This window comes from Leuciscus leuciscus, assembly GCF_965113295.1.
Source record: "Leuciscus leuciscus genome assembly, chromosome: 6".
Lineage (NCBI taxonomy): Eukaryota > Metazoa > Chordata > Actinopteri > Cypriniformes > Leuciscidae > Leuciscus > Leuciscus leuciscus.
The window spans coordinates 32,750,801-32,769,318 of record NC_138730.1 but is presented as its reverse complement, the minus strand read 5'-3'; the positions used below and the strand labels follow the sequence as shown (position 1 = coordinate 32,769,318).

At 36.1% G+C, this 18,518-nt stretch overlaps 2 long non-coding RNA genes across 2 annotated transcripts; both read left to right on the top strand.

Annotated features, from left to right (window-relative positions):
• The first annotated feature begins 1,616 nt into the window (after positions 1 to 1,616).
• LOC309500444 lies at positions 1,617 to 3,679 on the top strand. Its single transcript, XR_014206598.1, has 3 exons — positions 1,617 to 2,006; positions 2,248 to 3,199; positions 3,290 to 3,679. It is a non-coding gene; the product is annotated as an uncharacterized lncRNA (long non-coding RNA).
• Positions 3,680 to 11,284: 7,605 nt separating this feature from the next.
• On the top strand, positions 11,285 to 13,743 carry LOC309502169. The gene is made up of 4 exons (XR_014207176.1): positions 11,285 to 11,383; positions 11,673 to 11,860; positions 12,499 to 12,637; positions 12,812 to 13,743. It is a non-coding gene; the product is annotated as an uncharacterized lncRNA (long non-coding RNA).
• The last annotated feature ends 4,775 nt before the right edge of the window (positions 13,744 to 18,518 follow it).

The following is an 18,518-nucleotide window of genomic DNA, read 5'->3' as shown; positions in this document are numbered from 1 at the left end:
TGTCACAGGATTTGGAAGAAAAGGTGAACTCATTGCAACAGACACTGGGAATAAGTTACGTCACCTATATATTTCTTTGCTCTCAGCTGATTGGTCAAACTTCAGTCTGAGATCTTGAATCCAGAACATAACCTGCCCCGGAGCAGGTTAGCCGTGCAGCGTAAGATACCATGGCGACGAACACCGAATAAAGCCAAGCTACTTTCATAGTACCTAAAACCCATGGGTTGGCGGAAACTAAACTGAAACATAGCTGGCTAGCCACCTAAACCGGCTTCATGGTACAGGCCCCTGGTGTGTGTGTAGTAAATATTTACAACCTTTTGTTCTGGTCTGGTCTGGGTAAGTGGCAGAGCAGTCTTTGGGAATCCGTAACCAGAAAACCCCCATGCAGTGCTGTGTCAGTGTCTTCCTGTCTTCCACATTCGCGACGTGGCGTCTCAAAGCAATATACAGGGTCCCTTAATGAACGAATAATTGAAAGTATGGGATACACAGAATAATCAAAGATCTAAATTAAATCCTAATCATTATTTATGATTATTTTCTAATAAGAAACACAATCTTTACTGAATTTGATAAGCGTTTGAAATTGGAGTCAGATTAAGCATAGAGCTAAAGTAATATTGAAACTAAATTCTAATCAGTTAAGTTAACTTCAGTGGAGTGCTGAAAAGACATACATGCATTATACCTTCACCCACACCGTTGGATTCCGTCGTTGGGCCAACGGGTGGCCTTTACATTATTTTATTTTTTTTAAACATACTGTCAGGATTAAGTTTTTTCCTGCCGTGTGTTCCTTAGTTTCCAAGTGTGCTGTGCACCAGCTTGTTTTCTTAATACTGATTTGGTTCACCAGTTGTTCTAGTTACTCATTAGTTCTCCCTTTTATTTAAACCCTGCATCTCTTTAGTTACTTTGTCCAGTATTGTTTGGGCGAATGCCTAACATGGTTGTTATCCAAGTTTATCTCCAATGATTTCCTACTGTAAGTTTTCTTTTGTGGATTATAATAAAGACTGTTTTAGTTTCTATCTCCATCATCGTGTGCTTCTCTACAGCCACCAACCATTACACGTAGGTTATATTTCCTCTTTCCACAAAGATGTCTTGCTCAATTATTACAGAATAAAACTCTCCAGCAGTGGGTGGAGCTGATTCACTGATGTTGACAGAGTGAGATGATGGCAGGGTGAATTAAACAATTAGTTTGGCATCATTGATCGTCTCTCTGAGGACAACATGTTTAATTTTATTTGGATAATAATCCAGCTTTGCATTGGTAAGAAATTATTTCAGCATTATGTCAGTCAAAAAAAAAAAAGAAGTTTCTGTGACACTGTAATCTGATAATCACTTTATTGCTTGATTAATTGATGCCCTTTGCTTTTTTTTACAGAAACTTATTTGGCTGATATGATACAACCAGAAAAAAACATGTTATTGAGGGTGAAAATGTGACTCTCTCCTGTAACTACAGTACAACTGGTGTCACTGTTAACTCTCTTCAGTGGTTTGACCAGAGATTTTACTTCTTGTCAATAAATATTACATCAAATCTGAAACTGATCTTCATCTATTCAAAAGCTACAAAATAAATCAAGCCTGTTGATCTGGAGATCTCCTCTGCATCAGACTCTGCTGTGTATTACAGTGTACAAAAAACCCTGATATTGCATCTCATCTACAGTACATTACACATATTCGGCTCCCTGTATGCTAGTTAATTTCAAAAAGATCAATTTCACTATGAAATTAAATGCAAATCTGTTGTTAAAATCTTTAGATAAAAGATTCGCTGTCTTTGTGACATTATATAAAGCAACAGTGTGACAGTAATAAACTGATTTTTAGATGCACTCCTTTCCCCAGGAGGTGAGGAAGGAGGAGCTTAACGTATTTTACTGAACCTGACAGAGACCGTCATAAGATCATTCAAGCTGAGACTGTAAGCACACACACAATGATCCTCCATTCAGTTATTCTGTTCTCTGCTTTAGTATGTAAGTACCATCACTTCAATGCTGTCCTTAAATGATTCACAATGAAGTATGTCAAGTAATTTTTAATAATTATACATAGTCTTGTTTGTGGCCTTGATATATAAAAGTGCACTTTAAGTGAATGAACTTCTGAAATGCACACATTTTACCAGCATAGTGATAATATTTGAACCCTCTATTTACCAGCATAGTGATAATATTTGAACCCTCTATTTCACCTCTATTTCATTTTTCTTTGCAGGTGCCAGTAATGGAGATACTATTACACCAGACAAAACACAGGAGTTTGTAGCCGAGGGTTCAAGTGTTAAATTATCCTGCAGTTATTCTTCTGCATGGTCTTTACTTTGGTACCGTCAGTATCCCGGATCAGCTCCTGAATTCCTTGTGCTTATTTCAGACACTGCAAAAGATGTGAAGACATCTGATGTAGATCAAAGATTCACAACTAAGATCAGAAAAGAAAAACAAAACCGTGTGGATCTGGAGATCTCCTCTGCTGAAGTGTCAGACTCTGCTGTGTATTACTGTGCTCTGACGCCCACAGTCACAGGAAACACAAGAACACTGTACAAAAACCTACTAGTGTTCCACAGTTCAGGAGAAATGGCACCCTTAAATCTTGAATTATATACAGACCCCTCTGGCATAGAAGCATCTTCTTGCCCATTCAAAGCAGCCACATTAACTACAAATGCATGAATATTAGAAAAGTGTTTAGTGTAGTTTAAAACATTATGGCATAAATCACCCATTTGCTTCTACACAGTCAAGGCACACCTTCTTCAGATAATTTACAATAATCTTCTGCAAAGAAAAAAGAAAAACAGGTGCATGATGCCCAGTGGTATATACAGTGAGTAAATGGCTTTACAATTTGCACACCTAGAGATGAGTAGAGGGGAACAAGCATGTGTTCAAAAAATATTTTAGGCTAATCCTACTTTTGTGAAAAATTGTTCTTGGTTTCCAAAAAAAACAAACATTTTAAGTAGTTTTAAACTTTATCCACAAGAGGTCAGAATTGCTCCCTTCGTGTATGAGTAGATCATGTGACATGATACATTCTCAGTGAGACAGGGACAGAGACTTTTAAAAGCACTGTTGAGTGAATTTCAGTTTTTTTTTACCTCAGAGAACAAGTATGCTTGGATGGGCGTTGATTTCCCTGTGTTTCTTAGCACATTATGATGGTAAGCAAACAATTTGATTAAAGAGTTTACTTTCATTTAGGTTATTAGCAAATAATTCAAGTTAATGACTTACTTTTTTTCTTTTTCCAGTGTCCTCGGGCCAGGACAGGGTTGAACAGTCTTATAGAGAAATGCCTGCAAGTGAAGGAGATCAAGTTATTTTAAGGTGTAATTATACTACCACTAGTAATAATCCATATCTCTTCTGGTACAAACAGCTACCAAACAGATCACCAACATTCATTCTAAATAAATATACATTTGGTGAAGGAACTACTGAGCCTGATTTTGAGAAGAGATTTTCTGCAACATTGGACTCCACATCAAGATCAGTTCCTCTGACAATCCAGGATGTGTGTGTGTCTGACTCTGCTGTGTATTACTGTGCTCTGAGGCCCACTGTGACTCAAACACACTCAATGCTCATACAAAAACTTAGGGATACACATTACAGCGAATAAAATATTCAGGCGTAAAGGGGAATAAACTGCATAAAGCTCCCATATTTCCAAAGAATTGGAATGACTGGCATTCACATCAACTATCATTTGTGTTTTTTTGTTGTTTCAAAATATCAGTGTTTAATAAATGTTTTCTTTACCAATAACTGTATTCTTAGTTCCATTTAACAAATTTCATCCAAGTTTAAAACCATTTCACAATTCCATAAATGTTCGCCAAAATTCTGTAAATATATTTTTTAGAATTACTAAATGCAGTTTATTTCCCACTGATAAGTTACTGACCATAAGTAAATATCCCTTTTAAAATGATTAATAAATTCAGACGATCCTGAAATTAAATTGTAATCCATTGACCACCTGACTACAGCAGATTGCATGTCCTTTACAGTATCCTGAACTGGCACAAGAAATGTGGACTAACAAAAGAACTGCGGTAAACTGCTTATATTTTACTTTCATATTAAATTTCAGAGTATTCAAATTTGAAAGTTGTTCTCATTCACTGCAGTTACACTGACAGATAGGAGGAGTCTGTGGAGATTTGAAAATGAGCAAGTGATCACTCAACTTTACACAGCTCAAGATCCTTTGTGCTTTGCTTCTACAACTATATTGTTGATAAAAAAGGAAGTGACGTTAAGTGATATTTGGCTTTTAGGTACTTACACGAAAAAAAATATAATATGCATTACGGATCTTTGATATATCATTTACGTTAGTTTTAAATGCTGTTGACTGATGATAATTGATGATACTTTAATTTTTTGCAATGTCTTATGGTGTATTTACAGTGGACACGTTTGCACAGTCAATAACACCAAAAAACATGGAAGCATATTTACAGATGTTGTTCTCTTCTGTAAATAGGAATAAACTATGATTAACCTGCACTGTATCATCAGTATCTGGGATCCAGGTCAGAGTTCCTGGTTTTTATTTATCCACAAGGAGGCTCAACTAAACCTCATCATGAACTCCATATTTCACCTGAAGTTAATGTCATGAGGCAATAGAGGTGGTTTTGTAACTGATCTTTTTTGTTTTGTTTTTTTGTGGTTTATTTATTGAATAAAGTGTATTGAATGTTCGCCGGTTCTTGCCTCCTTCTTCCCTAAACAACATAAGTCCGTTACAATAACCCTATTTCAGTCGGGATTTATCTGTGAAATAGCAGCTCTAATCACATGATCAGACACCTGTGCTGTTGTCCTCAACTTGTTCAGCTTTAGTGAACTGGAGACTGCTCTTATTTAATTTGTAGGCTAAATGTTGATTGCCTGTAGATGTATTGTCCAGGAGGTTTTTGTACAGTGTAGATGAGTCATGAGTCGTTTCCTGTCATTGTGGACAGTAGTACAGCCTGATACTTCAGCATTATAAATCTCCAGGCTCACAACATTTTTTGGCTTTTATTAATGTAGCCAGGTCAGTAGAGGGCGCTGCTGAGGGTATCAGTAGAGGGTGTAAGTTCCCTTTAAATATGTCACTTCCTGTTTGGGTGGAATGGCTGCAGTGTTTGAATTGTTTGGCATGGTCGGTCGCTGGAAGAACAAGCTCTGGTAGGTTTATTTAAGAGAGGTTATGGTCTTAAGAATAGTGTTTTGATGCTCACTTGTGATGTTTTGTGATGGTTTTGACCATGTTGGCCCAGAATTAATCTGTTGTATTTTCTTTATGGTTTATTTTGTGAACTTCAAGCTAAGTCAGTTTCAACAGCTCTTAATAGAGTCACCATGAGGGGAAGAAACTCATTTTGATTTATACACCAGTGTGGTGTGGAACGAGTTTTGGTGTGTTTTTTTTTGTGCACGTAGTGTGCGGTGCAGAAAGTTTGTAATTTCTTTTGGGGTTTATTGTATTCATTTTGTTGTGTATATTCTCTTTTTGAGGTATTGTTACCCAACATAATCTAGTGTATTGACATCCTGTATTACTAAATGTGGCTAGCTCGTGAAGGAAATCAAATGAGACCAGAATCCATGTATTTAATAAAAGTGATGTTTTAATTTTCATAGCAGTTTGGCCTTAAGCTTATTCATTTATTTGGATAGCTGAGCAGGGAAACCCTCTATTGACTTGGGGACTCCTACCCAACCAAAATAGGAGTGGCGTAGTCAAAAAAAAAAACACACCAAAACTCGTTCCACACCACACTGGTGTATAAATCAAAATGAGTTTCTTCCCCTCATGGTGACTCTATTAAGAGCTGTTGAAACTGACTTAGCTTGAAGTTCACAAAATAAACCATAAAGAAAATACAACAGATTAATTCTGGGCCAACAAACAAAAAAAACTACAAATAAATAAACTGATTACAATACCATAACCCTATAGAGAAACAAAAAAACACAAAGGTAAGGAAAAACAGTGGTCATTTGCACTGGATGGATCGAATTCTATAAAGAAAAACAATAAGGCAAAAACACATTCTTATTAAAACATACAAGTATTATCTCTAGACATAACATTAGTTCCAACTAGAGACCACGGCCCGTACATCTATTACAAAGTCAATGTTAAAATATGCTAGCTATTCCAGAATTACATGAATAAATAGATACCTTATTTCAGACGCCACAGGAAGTACAACCGTCGTTAATATCCACTGCTCATCTCGTTCAGCATAGCCAATATGAGGGCCTTTAAGGAAACTTCTCTAAAAAGTATTTATTTATTTTAATACATACAAAAAGGTATTTCACCGCTCATTTCGGACAATAAAACAACCTGTTTTGATAACGGATGAACACTTACGTGCAGTGTGCTGCAATAATTGCTTTTTGGCTGATTTTCAGAAACCACAGGAAGTACAATCATTCATATTCATTGCTCATCCCACTCAACATAGCCAATGTGAGGGCCTTTACGGTAAATTCTCTAAGAAAATAATCATTTGTTTTATTACATACCCAAAGGGTATTTCACAAATCACTTCAGATGATAAAACAACCTGCTTTAAAAAAGGGCAAACACTCACGTGCAGTGTACTGCAATGGTAACCCAGTGTCCACCACTCATCCAGTCAAACCTTCTCAGCATTAAGGTATTTAGACCACACATCTAAACAAACCAACTACATAAACACAATGAATTGATTAAACACCCCATGCCCAATTAAAGCAACACTGACACCCAAAATCGCTGGCTCTTGGCCAACACGTCAAAACCATAGACTGTAAAAAATGCCATTGTTTGGTTCTTCGACGCTCATCCTGGACTTGCTATCATAGCAACAGGTGCGCAAACTTGAACCTGCTCGGGAGCAGGCTTATTTCATGTAAACAGGATTAGACTGCGGCTTCATATAAGCGGAGCTGATACGGGAAGTCCATGGGGAAGTCCAGCGCAGCGCGATAGTGCACTTTCTGAGATGTATATTTTTTTTCGTGACTCGTGAGATTGTCGTTTACATTATAAAATTGTTGGAAACGCACATTTATTTTCGACTTGTCGGAGTCTGGCTTTAACTACAGCACAAACTGTTTGCATTGCCCTAAGATTATTTGTGAGTGGCTCTTTCCTTTACACTATTGGAGATGCGGAGAAATTGATGGAAAGTGCTGTCTGTCGTGTCATTCGGAGTTTACCTGGCGCTTTTAGGTTTAATAAACAGTTTTAGGTTTTTTTGTGGCATTTCCAAGCCACTTAAGACCCAATGTTGTAAAGCAGTGTTTTTTAAAGCAGTTTTATTTGTATTTTTTTGGCTATCATAATTTTTAATGAAGATCATGCATTCATGACCATGCCGATTACCTATGTGTCACTCAGGCTTCACTAACGTGATTGGTACCATAGACTATAGGCTACCACAGACTGCCATCAAGGCCTCAATGAAGGGGATTATGTGAACAGAAAGGGGGTTCACAATGTAAATGTGCAGCCCAGTTACTATTGGGATTCTTAATATTCCAGATTAATAATTTATCAAATTTTAAAAAGGCAGTTGACTAAAATCTTCCATATCACAAATGTGAAAGCAAAATGGCCAGGATCTGTGCATGACTTAAGAATTTTCAGAAATTCACATTTATGCACATTATTTGAAAGTGGTAAGGAAAGTTCCACAATTAAATATCAAGCTCACTGTATTACATACACTTATGCTGATCCTAACAGAACTGCATTTTTTCATAGGTGATTATGACATGTTCCTGGCTGCAGACAGGTGTTTTATGACCCCATTCCCTGACCCAAACCAGTTACAATGCAGCTCTAGCCAGGACAAGGGCACACAATGAAATGAACTTTGGCTAACTAAAGGGAAGATTTCAGTGTCTGAAAAGTTTGAGGGTTTCACACCTGACAGGGCCTGTGACATTGTTGCATGTGCCATATTACACAACATTGCCAAAAAAAAGAAAAAGACACTTTTCATTAAATGTTTAATAAAAGACAAATATGCTTAGTTCCTTGAGTTTTATTTCAATTGTTCTTTGTAAAGAAAAGCCAGTGGTCAAGTGCCTGCAACAAGAGATAGACACATGCCTCATGCAACAAATAAAAAGGAAAAGTTGGCTATACACTGCCCACCTGTAGGCCTATGTCTCCTCTGTCTGTGCAGACTCTTCTGTAGGCCTTTCTGTAGATGTGGAATCCTGCAACTTATATTGCAGCCATAAAGCATACAAGTATAAATTAAGTAAAGTCATTTATGCACTTGCAGGTAGGCTAGTTCCTCCATATGACAGTTATCTGAGAGGGTTTATTCACTGTCCAGTGCAATGGAAACAAATGGACATTACAAAGTCTTATACTTTCTTTCCTTTGGAAAGTTTGAAAATGTCCACTTACTGCACATATTTCAGCCACCACTTTCTTGGGAACAGATACAAGTGTTGGTGTATTGTGTAAAAGTGCACAAAAGAGGAAAACACAATGTCATTACAATGAACTACACTCGGGAAAAATGTGATCAATAACTCATGGCAAAATATTTTTACATTAACAAGTTTATCAGTTTTCACTTTCACAAGTCAAAGCAATTCATCATTACTCATCATTAAGATTTACCAGTTGAAATGACTATACGGCCTTAATTTAATGCAGCAAAAATTATTTTACAGTGTAGGCTACTAAGATCTTTTCTTTCTTTTTTTCTCAGCCTTTTTCTTGGTTGCTTTTATAAACAGCCAACCATTTATTTAACAGTGCCTTTTATAAAAGAGACTATAATATAACTAAAAATGACCATTATGTAGAATATTTTTGTACTTCACTTTTATTTGTTCCCATGTTCTAGTGTGGTGACTCTGACATTACAATGAACAAAGTAATTATGCAATTATTAAGATACAAAAATATAGGCTAATAAGTGATAAAACATCTAACATGGCCACTTCTAACGGATTTAAATTGTCTGCTACTTTTTGCCAGCCCTCTCTCCTGGCTTTTGCAGACTTTGAGGTGTTCCCTGGCGTTTTGATTAAACATTAAAATTCCGAATAAACTTCGACTATTAATTCTCTTGCTCTGCTGCGGAGAAAAACTGAGCGCGCTCTTTGGCCACGCTGAACAGCCAATAGCAGCGTTGCTGATCAATGTTTCTACTATCGATACATATCCCCTTTTCAACCAGCGCATGAACGCGCAATTATCTGAGATAACTCAATCCAGCGATACTAATCTCATCCGGCAAGTGTGTTCGAAGAACCGAGTTAGCCAGATCATGATTAGCACGATGAAATCATCTTGGATGTGTCATTTGATCTCGGATGTAATAAGCAACGTACGAAGAACGAGCCCCTGGTCCACTCTCATCCTTCACTGTTGTCGCTCCTTTTATGCTTCCGAAGCTCTTCCGTGAGAGATACGAGACCGGTGCAGCTCATCTTGGCGCTCATCATCAATCAAGCCACCGGTCTCGCAGTGTTCTCTCACGGCTCTCGGCCTCACCCTGCTTGCCACAGTTAGTTAGTTCACCCATAAATTTAAATTGTCATAATTTGCTCACCTTCGTGTTGTAACCTGTAAGACTATAGTTCATCTTCAGAACACAAATGAAGATATTTTGAAATCTGAGAGATTTCTGTCCCTCCACTGAAAGTCTATTCACCCAAAACTCTTGACTCTAAAAAACTTTCATAAAGAGATCGTAAAACTAATCCAAATGAATCAAGCAGTTTAATCCAAGTCCTCTGAAGAGACACAATCACTTTATAATATAAAAATGTAAGCTTTTATTCACATAAACATTGATTAAGTGTGAGTAAATGATGACAGAATAAAATTTTTGAGTGAACAATCGCTTTAACACTCATACAAAATTCATACTGGAATTTGTATACTGTCCCAAATACTTTATATATACAGGTAGTATAGAGTCTGTAGGTCTTAAAGGGACTTGTACATCAAGCACATTAGGCTGAGATACATCTTTCACATAGCTTTACAATTTCACAAAAAATGTCTAACTTTATATGTTGTTAATCCTGATACACACTATGATAAAGGCTGCTTTAAACATATTCCTTTCACTTTGCACAGCACACATCTGAAGTGTACATTATCAATAACTACAATGTTGACACTGGGAACAAAATGTTATCATGCTCATGAATAATGAATGAAAAACTGGCTCAGATAAAATCTTTTTTTAAATAATATCCTGAAGAGGGCAGTGTAGACACTTAAAGTCTATTTAAATGTCTTTTCTCTTTTATGTTTAATCTCCCCTCCCTGCTATACACCATCATTGTTCTTGCTGACACAACTGGTTGAATGATTAATCTTTTTCTCCTGTTTCAGTCACCACATAAAAAAAATGATAACTCTTAGATTGTTAAAGTTGTTCATTTTTGCATCGGTTTATCATGGTAAGTGGGGGGTTTCCTAATTACTTCATACAGTTTTATACCTTATTACAGGTTACAATTTTTACAGTTTATTAGAACATGTTAAAATTTCTTTACAGAGTGTCGTGGAGAAGAGAGTGTTGATCAGCCAGACAAGCACCTCGCCGAATTTGAAGGAAGATCAGTAAAAATACAATGCAAATATAAAACAGCTTCATCGCAACCAGATCTTTTCTGGTACATCCAGAGAGCAAATGACTTTCCTAAATACATCCTGAGGAGAAACAAATATGGAGCAGAAGATACTGATCCTCAGTTTAAGGAGAGATTTCACTCTAAAGTGTCATCAGAATCTGTTCATCTGACAATCCAGGATGTGTGTGTGTCTGACTCTGCTGTGTATTACTGTGCTCTGAGGCCCACTGTGACTCAAACACACTCAACACTCATACAAAAACAGGGGAAGTGCTCAATTATATGACAAAGTGCAAATCCACATGCTGTTGACTTCTGTCTCATGACAATATGTACACTGTATAAAAATATATATATTTAAGATTTTTTTTGTGCTGTGCAAAGTGCATTTCATCCGCCTATAGTGGTCTATATATACATATATGTGCTAAAAACCATCTTCATTTTCTTTGAACCTGCATAAAAACTATTATTTCTTGACCTGCATGAGCAGATATCAAATTTATTAGACTAAATTAACTAAATTGGCTTTAAACTGTGTGAGTTTTTTTTTTTTGGCATCAAACTGACAGAGGATGAAAGGGGAGGAGTTTAACATGTTTAACAACTCAGATGATCTTGTTACACTTGCTAGACTGTCACAAAGCTCAGCCCTGCTGTAGTGAACACACACACACACACACACACATGTACAATGATACTTCATTCAGTCATTCTGCTCTCTGCCTTGGCATGTAAGTGCATTTGTGCATGTTTTGCGTGCATTTGCATTTCTAATTTTAGAATATACGTATAATATTTTGTCAAATAATTTTCTCATCTTAAATGCTAAATGATTTTTTTTTTAAATGTACAAATATTTACTACATCCTAAATATATATATAAAAAAAATCAAAATGACAAAGTAACATTAAAATTTAAAATAATTGTTAACTAGTATTAATTGATTCAAATCCTTGTAATCAATCAATTTCAAAACTAAAACTATTTGAAAATTAAAATGTTATTTTGTTCTTTTCCAGGTGTGAGTTTTGGAGATGAAATCACAGCAGACCGCAGTGAAGAGTTTGCTGCAGTGGCTTCAACTGTTACATAATCCTGCAGTTATTCCTCTGCATATTAACTTCTATGGTACCGTCAGTATCCTGGATCAGCTCCAGAAATCCTTGTGTTTATACTAGAGGGTACGAAAGAGACTAAGACATCTGAAGTAGATCCCAGCTTCTCTACTAAGACTAGAAAAGAAAAAGAAATCAAACATGTGGATCTGGAGATCTCCTCTGCTACAGTGTCAGACTCTGCTGTGTATTACTGTGCTCTGAGGCCCACAGTCACAGGAAACACAGAAACACTGTACAAAAACCTGACACAACTGAACTAATTCCTTTCCATAAATCTCTGAATTAGCGGTAGATTATCATTTCATACTACAGTATATTACTATAATATGAGGGTGAAAACTATCAGCAGTGGTATGAGTATGATAGATTATGATTTAATTTTGTTTTGTTTTTACTTAACATAATTCGTACACACTGTACTCTTAGGATGTTCTCCAAACCACTAGTAGTTGTTGTTTTAAATACAGTTTAAGTTGCTTTTTTGTGTCTAAGCTGTGGTGACTGTACAGGACCATAAAATGAATAGGCCTACCTGATATAAAGATCTACAGTACTATAACAACCAAAGCTTGAGGAATTAATCAGATCACATTCTGTTTGTGTTTTGAGCATTTATGTTGTACAAGTTAGTAAGTAACCACAAGAGGGAGCACTATATGCACTATAGCATATGAATAGTGATGACACTGTGGACTATGAAACAGATCTGATCTGCTCTTTCATTTAGATCTCTGGAAGAGGGAGGGTTTAAAGCTTTGACATCTGATGTGATCTTGTTAAGCGTCTGTTAGAGAGTCTGTTCGACAGAGCATAAGGAACAAAAACAATGATACTCCATTCTGTCATTCTGCTTTCTGCATTTGCTTGTAAGTATTGAAGTATTTTGAGTATTACATCTAAAAGTATTACATCTCTGAGCAGAATTGCTCATTTCTGATCAAAATTAAGTACAAATTGTATTTCTTTACATTGTACAGTATATTGCATTTTATACTGGTACGTCTCAAATGACTGATAAACTAACACATCTTCTTTTGCAGATGCAACATATGGAAATGAAATTAAACCAAACAAAACAGAGGAGTTTGCTGTCGAGGGTTCAAGTGTTAAATTATCCTGCAGTTATTCATCTGCATATTCTCTTCAGTGGTACCGTCAGTATCCCGGATCAGCTCCTGAATTCCTTGTGCCCATCTCAGAAGGTGTAAAAAAAGCTCAGAAGTCTAATGTAGATTCCCGATTCACAACTGAGATCAGAAAAGAAAATCAAAACTATGTGGATCTGGAGATCTCCTCTGCTGCTCTGAAAGACTCTGCTGTGTATTACTGTGCTCTGGAGCCCACAGTCACAGGAAACACTAGAACACTGTACAAAAACCTGCTTCTGTTCAGGGTGAGGAATCAATGGTCTTCGACAGTTGGGAAGAAGTTGGACCCTTCTTGAATTATTCCCAGATCCCCTCCAGTATACCAAGAAGCCGCATGCAATTTTCAGCATTTTTGAAATGCAAATGCATTATTATTGTAAGTGAGAAAATGTTTGTCTAAAACATGGCAGAAATATTCACATGTACAAAATTGGTCAATATACAATCAAGTCACACCAAATAATCACCAACCCTCATGGAACCTCTTCTTTCCCAACACCACCACCACCAAAAACAAAAAAACATTGATTTTCAAGTCAATGAGTTTGCAACAGCTGAATGTAACATTTTTGACAAGCCAAAATATCTGATTCTGACATTCCTGCTAATTTTCTGTTCTTGAATGTTCTTTTTTTTTCTCCATAATTTTTGCAATAGATACACTGTTAAATGATTGATCTTAAGATGAGTCCCTGTAGTCGTCCAATTTGACTCTCATAATTGATTGATGTAATATTATAAACTTGACATGTGATTTTTATAAATCGTAGTTGGATCCCTATCTTCTCAGTTGTTTAAAAGATTAAGGAAATTATAAAAGTTTAATAAAAGGTTGTTTAATTTGCATTTTGATAAATTTTTACAAGATTTGTTACATTTACTTAGCCTGACGTCGTCATACTCAGATTCTAGTCAGAATGTGAGTCTGATACTGCTCCATTGAGCTTTGATTATGGGGCGTGCAGTTTCAACCGAACCAGGAAGGAAAATGCCTCTGCACTCAATTGGATAGACCTACTACAACCAATCAGAGCAACGGAGTAAGTTTTCATTCATGTTTCCGATCGACAAATGCCTTGATCGTGGTTCTCTGTTCCTCTTTTAAAATGAATGCGCTGTCGATATCTTCTATAACAGACGCGATGGCGGAATCTACACATAATGTTTCATAAACAAAGTTCGGCAGGAGCACGTTCACATAATCAATCCAATCAACTTGTCATCAAACACCATGTCTGCCCTATCAGAATGAGAGGAAACTAATGTTTTTCATGGTTTAAACCAAATGGGGAAAGCAAATCTAGAATTGATTATTGGATGGTCAGTGACAATATTCTAAAATATGTTTCAAAGTCTTCAATTTCTAAAGCTCCGTTAACGGATCATTGTTTTATTGATCTCGTTTTAGAACCTTCAACTAAGCAAACTAAAAACAAAGGTTATTGGAAGTTTAATGCCTTTCCCTTACAAAATGAAGAATTTTGCAATAAAATTAGGGAACTAATTAGAGATATAGAGATAAATAATTATTTTGTTGGTAATATAAGTAAATGGGAATATCAAAAATTAAAAATTCGAGAATTTTCCATTGTTTTTTCTAAGAAACTAATAAAAGAAAAAAGGGAATATGAAAGGAATTTAATTTGTGAAATAAGTCAGTGTTGTAACAAACCTCTTTTAAATAATTATGATAAGGATAAGGTTATGGAGCTTCAAAGTAAACTAGATAATTTGTATCTTGAGAGGGCACAGGGTGCATATATAAGATCGCGCGCCAAGTGGATTGAGGAAGGTGAAAAGAACTCTTCATATTTCAGCAATTTAGAAAAAAATAGACAGCAAAGGAACGCTGTTAGTTGTTTAATGATTCAAGGTGAGGAATGTAAAGATTCTAAACTAATTGAAAAAGAAGTGTTTCAGTTTTATTCTAAATTATACTCCTCAGATTTCTCTTCTTATGAGTCAGATCTTTTTTTTGCTCAAATTCAGATCAATATTCCTTGTATTGAGGACTCTTTCAAAGTTTTATGTGATTCAGATCTTAAAATAGAAGAATTGGATTCAGTTGTTGAGAGGATGCCCTTAAACAAATCCCCAGGGACAGATGGGCTCACAAATTTTTTTTAAAAATTTGTTTGGGGAGATTTGAGAAACTTATTATTCAGTGCCCTAAAAGAAGGAATTGAAAAAAAAGAGTTGATTGAAAGTATGAAGCAAGGTTTAATTACATTGATCCCAAAAGCTGGTAAAGATAAAAGAGTATTAGACAATTTGAGGCCTATCACTTTGCTTAACATTGATTATAAAATTTTCTCTGGGGCTATCGCTGCTAGGCTGAAAAAGGGTATTGCTTCAATAATTAGTGAGACACAATCTGGGTTTTTGGGGGGTAGATCAATTCATAATAATATTAGATTGGTTTTAGACTTACTCGATTATAGTGAAATTGTTCAAGAAAGTGGGTTTCTTATTTTTTTTTTTTTTTTACAAAGCATTTGATGCTGTTGAGCATCCCTTTATTTTGCATTTTGGTTTTGGAGTAAAATTTATAAACTTAATTGAAATGTTATATAATGGAATCAATAGCTCTGTAGCTCTAGGGCATGGAACCTGCTCAAGATTTCCAATTAAAAGGGGGATTCGTCAGGGTTGTGGTAGCTCTCCATTATTATTTATAATGGTTGCAGAGTTATTATCTATATTGATTAAAAATAATGGTATTAAAGGTTTAACAGTATTGGATAGAGAAATAACTATAAGTCAGTTTGCTGACGACACAACATTGTTTCTAAAAGATGAACATCAAATTCCATTAGCTTTACATTCTATTGACCAGTTTTCTAAAGCCTCGGGGCTACATTTGAACCTAAACAAATGTGTAATGTTAACATTGCATGAGTCTCCTTTGCTGTCATTATCTAATATACAAATTAAAAAGGAAGTGAAGTATTTGGGGATTACTATTTCTAAAGATAAATATGTTATGGAGAATAAAAATGTGTTGAATAACATAGATAAATGTAAGTCCATTCTTAATAGATGGCTGCAGAGGGATCTTAGCATCTTTGGAAGAGTTCTTTTGTCTAAAATGGATAGTTTGTCCAGACTCATTTATCCAGCCTTCTCCTTGCCCATATCGTCACGAATGATTAAATTAATAAATAAGGTGAATTTTAAATTTATTTGGAGGAATAGATGTCAGTATAAGAAAGGATGACATGATTAAAAATTACGAAGATGGTGGTGTGAATGCGATTGATTTTGACATTATGAATGGTGTTTTGAAATTAAAATGGTTAAAATCCTTTATTCAAATTAGCCACTCCTTTTGGTTTATTGTTCCTACTGCTATCTTTAACAAATTGGGGGGAATACAATTTTTATTAGGTTGTGACTTTGAGTGTACCTCGTTACCAGTTAAACTTTCAGCCTTCCATCAGCAAGTGCTGCTCTATTGGAAATTACTGTTCAAACATAACTTCACGCCTCACAACTCTCCAGTTTGGAATAGTAGATATATAAAGTTTGGCAGAAAAGCTGTATTTATTGAGGAATGGAAATCTAAAGGGATTTGGGCTATTGCCCATTTCTTGGATGAGAATGGAAATTTGTTACTGCATAGAGAGTTTTGTGAGAAATACCAATTACAGTGTAACGTAAATGTTTTTAATAGAATGATCAGAGCCATACCAATCCCTTTAAGATTAATGGTTAAAGAAGACATGTTGTACTCCAAAATCTCCCCAGAAATGAGACCGCTCTTCTTAGAAGGCCTTGATTTCTGTGATAAAAAATGCACAAATAGAATCATCAGAAGTTTTATTTTACAGGCGTATTACCCAAACCCAATTAGACGCGATTATGTGCTTAGAGATTTTGATTTGGTTTAAAAAAAAAAAAAACTTGGTTAAATTATTTATCTTTTCCCCTTCCTCCTAAAGTTAAGGAAGTGATCTTCAAAATTTTAAACGAGATTTATCCTACTAATGAATTTTTAAGATTGAAATTTAATTTTGAGGTGAATAATTGTGTTTTTTGTGAAACAAATATTGAAAATTTAGAGCATGTCTTCTTTTTGTGTGATATGGTGCAGCCCTTTTGGAGAGAGGTCCAGATCTGGTTAAGATTTAGGAGGGTCGAAATCCCACCCCTCACGGTGAAAATGATTAGGTTTGGTGTTTGTATGATTAACAAAGAGTGTGATTTAATGATTAATTTTCTTTTATGTTGCGCACAATTTTTCATTCAAAAATGTAGATGGTTTAAATCCAAACCCAACTTTAATCAATGGCTGAATGAGATTAAACTCTTGTGTAAATCATTAAAATTAGTTAAAAATCAGAAAGCCCGTAAATTGTTATTTCTTTTTAATAAGTTTAAATTAATTTAAAGCCCCTTTTTATTCTTATTTAAAAATTTTCATGTATATTATTTTATTGTTTATTGTAAGTTATTTTTTTTTGTTTTGTTTTTTCGTTCTTGTAATATGCTCAACCTAAGGTGAAATAACTGCTGTTGTATTCAGTGAATGGTAATGTACCTTGTTTGTTTGTGTTAAAGCTTAATAAAAATAAATAGATGTAACCAGAATGAGTATGCTATGCCTTTAAGTGGGCAGGTGGGGTGATTGGGTCGGCCGCATTTAAAGTCTCGCGGGTGTCAATGAAAGAGGTTTTTGTTCTCATTCTCCGCTTAAAGCTGCCGTCGGCAACATTTTTTTGATCACATTCAGTGTAATCGACACTATAATCCGACAGAACAACATAAATAAGGTGGTTTTAGAAAAAAACCCGAGCTTCTAACTCCACCTGGAGCGTGTTATTTGTTTTGCAAAAATCCAGCGCTCCCGCTTCATCAGGTCCAATCAGCGCAGGGGGGTGTGATATCTGACTGTCAATCACAGGTCGTGCACACGCCACAGATCCCCCTCACTCGCGCACGTTAATATCACATGCACACGCCACGCATGAAGTTCGCCTGGAGATTGCATGAAGCGTGATGGCGGAGAGAAAATCTACTAACAAGCTTCCAATTCCTCGGTTATCTATGGATAGATTAGCCAGGGCAGCCTACCTCCGAGTCCATGGTGTTGATAGATGCTGAAGAGACGGACGCGTTCACAGAAAATCAGGTACACACGCACAGTGACGCACTGACGAGCACGACCTCGATGGGAGGGTGCTCGCTGGTAGTGGGGAGGGGCATGAGAGTTGTAAACATTCAAAATTTTGGCTAATCGACCCAATCTGCCAGACTTGCCGACGGCAGCTTTAATGCACGAGTGTGTGTGGTCTCTCCTTTTACTGGCGCGTTGGAAGAACTGCTTGTGTGTTAATGCTGTACTTGAATTCAATGATTATTCCTGCGCTGAAGACCGTTGATCGGAGAATGCAGTGTGCGTGTCACCCTGCGTCTGGGCTTGGCTACCTGTGAATGTATTTTTAGGATCATTCCTGTGCCGATGACTTGTTGATCTGAGAACGCTCGACGATCATTGGTGTCTATACTCGGCTGAGTTACGAGTGCCAGCATTGACGGACGTTTGTAAGGAATAGACTGCGTTACAACTCACTCTTGCCGCTTATTGAGACTCTTATGT